We start from the raw sequence: 9,406 nt of genomic DNA, 5'->3' as shown, positions 1-9,406 counted from the left end.
TTTACCCAACTCTTTTCGTCATCTCCAATTTGTCTAAACGTTGGATCATATTGAGGAGCTTAAATACTCTTAAACTGGGAAATATTGTCTTATTTATCTTCTTCTTTGTTTACAGGTTTAATAGTTCATATAGGAGAGATCTACTTTAATATTGTGACTTCTCAAAATATTTGATTTAGTTGTTCCTCTTGTATTTAACTTATTTCCTATTTTATGAGTTGGAGTCCTTCGGCTTATAGCAACTTGGTTTTCCCACTAGGGTTTTTTCTTAGCTAATAATAATAATAATAATAATAATAATAATAATAATAATAATAATAATAATAATAATAATAATAATAATAATAATAATAACTGTAGGCATTCAGAGTTTGTTGTTATGTTTCATGAATATCATAGTGATCAAAGGTAATGTAGAGAGAGAGAGAGAGAGAGAGAGAGAGAGAGAGAGTATAGTCGTTTTAAGAATTTGCTTTTTTGTTTTTTGTTATTTTCCACACGCGACTTTTAATCACTATAAAGTAATGATTTATTGCAGAGTGCATGGTTTGCCTCTCTCTCTCTCTCTCTCTCTCTCTCTCTCTCTCTCTCTCTCTCTCTTTATGCTCAGCCGTAAAGTTCGTATTCTCATTCTGTGCTTGATTTTGGCAGACATGCTGGATACTTGCGGACTACGAATAGAAATTTATACTTATCTCTCTTTTGATACTTTGTAAGGTATTCTTGTTCCCAAGGCCCTTTTCTCTACGCGGAGAAAAAAAACTTTCTTGACCATAACCCTATTCTTTGATCTGTCAGAGAAAGGGGCCTCTCCATATTCTAGGAATTACGCATTTTTTTTTTTTTATCTCAGAGTTTATTTTTTCTTTTGCTAATGCTGTTATCCCCTTCAATTTCTGCTCAGTCGAGTCCACCAGTCATTAATCCAGGGTGTCTCTTCATCATAGCCTGCAAGAGGCCAAGTGGAAATGGAAGGTTGATGTGGGTGGCAGTGTTTGCTAATTACTTATGCTCTCAGTTCCTAAGAGAGAGAGAGAGAGAGAGAGAGAGAGAGAGAGAGAGAGAGATGTGTGTTAATAATTTAGTGGCATCACCTCAGGTAAGGTTATTGGGTTTTTGTTTTGGTAGTGACTCTGATATTGTTTTTTGTTATTCCTGTAATTTATGTGATTTAGAATGAAGACTAGTTTAGATAGCTTTGAAATGTTGAGATCGACTCAATTTCGGTTTGTATACAAGGTGTAGATTCTCTCTCTCTCTCTCTCTCTCTCTCTCTCTCTCTCTCTCTCTCTCTTCCCCTGAATAAAAACGGAACGTGATGGAATTCATCTTCTTCGAGGAATTTTCGTTGTCTTTCAAAATTTTATTAACATGTCTAGTTCCAACTACGTGTATTTTCTTGTGATTTTTCCTTTTCCTTGATGTCTCTACAACTTTTATATTCGCTGGAGATACTGGAACGTAGGATTTTTATGTCCTACAAAGCTTAGGAAAGACATCTTCGTGTCTGTTAACAATTGGTTGTCAAGCAAAGCTCCTATTACTAGTTGTTCAAGTATTACTTATTCAAGCACTTATGAATCAAAGGATAGATTCGAAATAGGTCTATATGAGCTTAATTACTGGTAGTCCAGAACATTTTTCAGAGCTGGTGTGACTATAGCCATTTCCTCAGATTTGGGAAATTTACATTCATCACTGCTTGCATTTGCTATTCTCATTATTATTTCGACTAGACTAGAAGTCTCTCTCTCCAATTACTTCAGATATTGGCATAGGATCGATCGCGCAGTTTGTTTTCTTTGCTCTCTTGATAATTCTGGTGATGTCATCTTGTGTTATGTTGTTAAATCTTATTAATTTTGTGTGTCAGGTGTATCATTAATCTGATGTTGAGTATTTACAAATGACCTGGTTATATTTTCATTTTTGTTTTTAAAGAATACTAGAAAATTATTTGCTAGTTCCTGGTCACTGTATCCATCAGGAAGCTTCTTTTCTTTTACATTTCCCATTATACAAATCAGGAGACGATATAACTTATTTATGTCTGTTGCTGCTTCGAGGATCTTTCTCTTATCGTATTCATCCTTTTTCCTTCTTAGTAGGTAGGTATGTTGACACGTAGCAGTTTTTGTATTCTACCCATGTACTTTCAGCTTTTAACCGATTGCACTTTCTTTCTTTACGTCTTTTTCTCTAAAGTCTCTCCATCAAACCAAGGAGATTGGCCTTTTACAGTTATGATCTTTTCCATCGGTGAGCACATTGTATCATATTCACTTTATTGTGAGTGGTCGTAAGACAGTTAACACACTTAGCTCCCAACAGACGTTGGTTATCATGATCACAGGGAATATTGATAGCACCGTTTATTTTCTTTGTAACTTCTTCAATAATTACGGTAGGAGAAAAATTTGATTTACGTCCTAAGTTTATTTTCTTTACTATTGCATGTTTCTGTAGAGGTAGACTAAGTGTAAGAAGTTTGTACATTTCTCTTCAACATTTACATCACATCCAATATCATTTATGTCATCATTCAAAACTAGGTCCAACGTATTCCCAGCCGATATTATTCACTAGTCGATATGATTCTAGTAACTCACTAAATGCCAAAGCGTCAGGATTTGATGCGTCATCCTTCCAAAAAGTCTCCACAGATAACTAATTCGTTTTTCTCTATAATAATCATAACAATGAAAGCACCAAATTCTTCAAAAAAGATACTAATGTTTGTTCTCGGAGGTTTGTAGACTGTTGCAAAGGATTATTTTTTTTTTCTTTTTCTTTTTTTTTCGTAAAGTTTTTTTTGTATATATTCAAACCTTGTTACACTAGTTATTTTTAACATTTTGAGATTTGAGTAACTTTCATGAATAATGAGTCCGACACCCCCACCAGACCTACTTTCTCTTGGTATGTGAAAGAAGGCGTGTGTTGGGGGGGGGGGATGCCATTTCAATGATCTTTGCCTTGTCCAATTTATTTAACCATGTTTCAGATAATGCTAGTACTGTATGTTCAAATATTTCCCGGTTGTGTATGTATATATATATATATATATATATATGTGTGTGTATATATATACACATATATATATATATAATATATATACAGTATATATATATATATATATATATACAGAATAAATATCTTAGTATATTTCTAATTAAAAAAATAGAACAGGACATTAATGAATTACCTCAACCTTTTGTGAAGTAAAAGTTGAAGATGATGATGGAGCAGCAAGAAAACGATGTAAAGACAGAGAGCGAAAATATCATTTAATCTTTCTCTCATATCCCTGAAGAATGAGAAGACTTTCAGGAAGTTACAAGAACAAAAATTTCAATCAAATGATAAGGAGAATGTTATACAATATTTTGAGTCAGTAAACATTAATATTATGTTTATTAATAGTTTCAATAACAATATAAGTTTTACTTTAGATAGAAATAATATTGATTATATATATAAATATTTGCTTCTATAAATTAAAATCTACTTTACAAAATTTAATGTTCAAAGTAGGGAAGGAAGTCTTGTATCAATCACTTCCGAGCGAATTTCTTCCGGAGTTCCAAAGGAAATCTTGAAGAACTCGTCCGGAGACTTGAGGCGGAATTAGAGGAATGTAAAGAAAAAAAGATTTTCACCTTGATCCCGTTAAATATTTATTAGAATTACAATTGGGAATCATTTAGAAAAATATTATTGCTTTTTTATCGTGAAAGTAATTCTAATTCCAAAAATAAGCGTATTAAAATTCAGTGATGTCGAATTTCATAATAATTTACATAATAATATCCGAAATTTTTAGTTGAAAAAATTATTCTGACTTGAACGTTCCAAATTCCTCTCCGTCTTCAGGGATATGATATGATGATTAAATACTCTTTTACTGCGTTTCATTCTACCTTGAGGCGTCAGTGACCCTGGCAGTTATGACGCCGCCTAGTGTCAATGACCTTTGTAGTTGCGACGCTAGGCAACCTAATCAATCTTTAAATATGATCATATTAATAAAACCCTTGATATAGGGTCTCTCTCTCTCTCTCTCTCTCTCTCTCTCTCTCTCTCTCTCTCTTAATAAAAACGGAACGCGATGGAATTCATCTTCTTTGAGGAAGCTCATAAGTGTCTTGGAATTTTCGGGGTCTCAGAATTTTATTAACATGTCTCGGTTCCAACTACTTGTATTTTCTTGTGATTTTTCCTTTTCCTTGATGTCTCTACAACTTTTATATTCGCTGAAGATACTGGAACGTAGGATTTTTATGTCCTACAAAGCTTGCGAAAGACATCTTACCTGTTATCAATTGGTTGTCAAGCAAAGCTCCTATTACTTCTAAGTGACTGACTAGTTGTTCAAGAATTACTTATTCAAGCACTTATGAATCAAAGGATAGATTCGAAATAGGTCTATATGAGCTTAATTCCTGGTAGTCCAGAGCATTTTTCAGAGCTGGTGTGACTAAAGCCATTTTCTCTGATTTGGGACACTTACATTCATTAATGCTTGCATTTGCTATTCTCATTATTATTTCGGCTAGACTAGAAAAGTTTCTCTCTCTAATTACTTCAGATATTGGCATAGGATCGATTGCGCAGTTTGGTTTCTTTGCTCTCTTGATAATTCTGGTGATGTCATCTTGTGTTATGTTGTTAAATCATATTAATTTTGTCTGTGTGCCTGGTGTATTATTAATCTGATGTTGAGTATTTACAAATGACCTGGTTATATTTTCAATTTTGTTATTAAAGAATACATGAAAATTATTTGCTAGTTCCTGGTCACTGTATCCATCAGGTAGCTTCTTTTTTTCACATTTCCCATTGTACCATTTCGGAGACGATATTACTTATTTATGTCTGTTGCTGCTTCGAGGATCTTTCTCTTATAGTATTCACTTTTTTTCCTTCTTAGTAGGTAGTTATGTTGACACGTAGCCGTTTTTGTATTCTACCCATGTACTTTCAGCTTTTAACCTATTCCACTTTCTTTACGTCTTTTTTTTCCATCTTTTTCACTAAAGTCTTTCCAGAAAACCAAAGATATTGGTCTTTTACAGTTATTGTCTTTTCCATTGGTGGGCACATGGTATCATATTCACTTTTACTCACTTTATTGTAAGTGGTCGTAAGACAGTTAACACACTTAGCTCCCAACAGACGTTGGTCATCATGATCACAGGGAATGTTGATAGCATCATCTGTTTTCTTTGTAACTTCTTCAATAAATACAGTAGGAGAAAAATTTTATTTATTCTAAACTTTATTCTTTTTACTTTTGTATGTTTCTGTGGAGGTAAACTAAACGTAATAATTTTGTGCAGTGGGGAGATAGTACAATTATCCTCAACATTTATATCAGATTCAATATTATTCATGCCATCACTTGAAACTAGGTCCAACGTATTCCCAGTTAAAGTAGTTGTACAGTCTACTGTATATTATTCACTAGTCGATAGGATTTTAATAACTGACTAAATGCCAAAGCGTTGGGATTTGATGCGTCATACATCCAAAAATTTAAGTCTCCACTGATATATAATTCGTTTTTTTTTTTTTTTTTCATGATGATCATCTCAATGGAAGCACCGAATTCTTCAATAAAGATACTAGTGTTTGTTCTCGGGGGTTTGTAGACTTACAAAGGATATTTATTTTTTTTTTTTTTGTTAACTAAAGTTATTTCTATAACTTTTAGTTACACTAGTTCTTTTTAACATTCTGATCTTTGAGTAACTTTTAAGAATAATGAGTCCGACACCCCCACCAAAATTTGTCCCCTCTCTTGGTATGTGAAAAAAAGGGGGGAGGGTTGTAATTTCAGTGATCTTTGCCTTGTCTAAGTTATTTAACCATGTTCCAGGTAACGCTAGTAAGTCCCAATATTTCTCGTTTATCAATTCTTTAAATTGAATAGTCTTATTACCTACAGATTATATATATATATATATATATATATATATACAGCATAAATATCTTAGTATATTTCTAATAAAAGAAGATAGAACAGAACATAAAGGAATAGCCTCAACAATTTGTAAAGTAAAAGTTGATAATGATGATGGAACAGCAAGAGACAGATACAATATTTTGACTCGGTAGATATTAACATATTTATTAATAGTTTTTATAACAAAACAAGTTTTACTTTTTGATAGAAATAATATTGATTATATCTATCAATATTTGCTTCTATAAATCAGAATCTACTGTACGAAATTATATGTTCAAAGTAATGACGGAAGTCTTGTATCAATCACTTCCGAGAGAATCTCTTCCGGAGTTCCAAAGGAAATCTTGAAGAACTCATCCAGAGACTGAAGGCGGAATTAGAGGAATGTAAAGAAAAAAAATCAACTTGATACAATTAAATATTCATTAAAATTACAATTGCTAATCATTTAGAAAAATATTTTTGCTTTTTTTTATTTTAAAAGTAATTCTAGTTCCAAAAGTAAGCGTATTAAAATTCAATAATGTCTAATTTCATATAGATTTACATAATAATATCCGAAATCTTTAGTTGAAAAAATTATTCTGACTTGAACGTTCCAAAATCCGCTACGTCTTCAGGGGTATGATATGGTGATTAAATACTCTTTTCTTTACTGCGTTTCATTCTACCTTGAGGCGTCAGTGACCCTGGCAGTTATGACTCCGTCTAGTGTCAATGACCTTTGTAGTTGCGACGCTAGGCAACCTAATCAATCATTAAATAACATCATATGATAATACCCCTTGGTCTCTCTCTCTCTCTCTCTCTCTCTCTCTCTCTCTCTCTCTCTCTCTCGTGATGGAGTGGAGTTTAATATTTTCTATGCTTGATCCTGTTGAAAATATCTGAACGATAATTTCTTGTAAAGGAAGGTTTAAAATTAGTTAATTTTCACAAGCAAGAACTTGCTTTGTTTTTGCTTGCATCTTAAGATCAAACATGAGATGAGTTTTTCTGTCAAGTCCTTTTTGAAATAATATTTGTTAATTTCTCTATTATCTTTTAGGACCTATTTACTACGCGGGGTTGAGTACCGAAGCTGAATTCACTTGTCGCGAGATGGATGTTAGTTACTAACAGAAAGGCAGAGGGGAATGTAAGTGACTTTATTCATCAAGATAAAGATCTTATATACAAAGGGTTAAGGGCAACATGGCACAAAAATTCCAACAGTGTGGAACATGCATTGGCAATCTGAAACAGTTTATATATATATAATATTATATATATATATATATATATATATATACATATATATATATATATATATATATGTATATATATTATATATATATATATATTATAAAGTAATTTTAGATTGTACAGTTTTGGGTCTTTTCTTAGTTTTATTATATAAAAGATCTATAACGGAAAGAAAGAAAATTTCGTCTGTTTTATTATTTTTCGAAGTGTACAATTTAAAAGATACATATGTATAATTATACTTTATATTTGTATATATATTGTATATATGAATATATATACGATGATAGTTAATTGTATCAAGATGAAAACCTTATTTTTCATCACATTTCTTCAATTCAGCCTCAGGTCTCCGGATGAGTTCAAGATTTCCTTTGGAATTCCGGAAGAAATTCGTTGGAAGTGATTGACACAAGACTTCCTTCCCTACTCTGAACATAATTTCATGCAATAGAATTCATATCATAGAAGCAAATATTATAGATATAATTATCATTTTTATCTAAAGTAAAACTCACTTTGTTTTTTAAAACTTGACAAATATAATGTTAATATTTACCGACTCAAAATGTTTTTATAACAATTTCCTTTTTATTTCCTAAAATCCTTTCTCTTATAACGTCTGCAGTCTTTTTACTCTTCAAGGATATGAGAAAATGATTCAATACTATTTTCTTTCTCTGTCTCTCCAACGTTTTCTTGCTTCTCCATCATCATCAACGTTTCCTTTACCAAATTGTTGAGGTTATTTCTTTATGTCCTGTTCTATTTTTTATTGAAATTATATATACTGTAGATATTGATACTATATGTATATATGAATATATATATATATATATATATATACTGTATATATATATTGTATATATATATATATATATATATATCCCTATACATATATGAATATATATGTGTGTGTATATAAATATATATATATGTATATATATACATACATACATATATATATATATATATATGTGTGTGTGTGTGTGTGTGTGTGCGTGATCGACAAAGCTCTACTAGTCAAAGTCACCCATACCATATTAAATTTCTATGAGCGATCAGACTAGAATTTCACAAGATCCCCAATCTGCATTGGGCAACATGGTGATGGGAAATGGCCAAGCTCCAGACAAGAACGTGTGTGTATATATGTTTATATATTTATATATATATATATATATATATATAAGAGAGAGAGAGAGAGAGAGAGAGAGAGAGAGAGAGAGATTATGTGTAACAATACCTATGGGTGTGCATTGTCCAATTATTTGTAAATCATACCGTATATATATATATATATATACACACACATATATATATATATATATATATGAGAGAGAGAGAGAGAAAGAGAGAGAGAGAAAGAGAGAGAGAGAGAGAGAGGAGAGAGAGAGAGAGAGAGATTGTATGTAACAATACCTGTGTGTGTGTTGTCCATTAATTGTAAATCATACCGTGCGTATATATATATATATATATATTCATATTTATATGTATATAATATATATATATATATATATATATATTCATATTTATATGTATATATACATTACTGGGTGTGTAAAAATTCTTTTATGTGTGTATTGTCCATTTATTTCTATATCTTACTCACACATACATACCGTATATATACACATACACATACTCACACACACATGTATATATATATATATATATATATGTATATATATATGCATATATATATATAAATATATATATATATATATATATATAAATATATATATATATATATATATACATATATGTATATATATATATATATATATATATAGATATATATATATATATATATATATATATTGTAATGTAAATAACATAAATTCTGATGTATTTTTCTTTGGATATCCTTTTCTTTAGAGTAAGGTTTTTTTTCCAGTTTATTTAATTTAGTTATTTTGTTTGTCATTTGACTTTTGAAGGCTGGACTTGGGTTTTCCTTTTCACCTCCCCTCAACGGTTGTTTACGTTAAATTGGTACGTCTCCCATGTAAGATTCTTTTTATTTTTTCATGCTTGTTGGTGAGGGTTCGGCCATTGTTGCCCGCTGGCGACCCCTCCCAAAAGTGACGTGGAGTTAGGGTTTTCGCCTCCAAGCAGATAAGGTTAAAAGGTTCCTAAAGAAATTGAAGAATAATGGTGTCATTGGAAATGGATCTTTCCAATCTCTAT

This window comes from Palaemon carinicauda, chromosome 3 (genome assembly GCF_036898095.1).
Source record: "Palaemon carinicauda isolate YSFRI2023 chromosome 3, ASM3689809v2, whole genome shotgun sequence".
NCBI classification, from domain to species: domain Eukaryota; kingdom Metazoa; phylum Arthropoda; class Malacostraca; order Decapoda; family Palaemonidae; genus Palaemon; species Palaemon carinicauda.
This window is presented reverse-complemented; position numbering follows the sequence as displayed.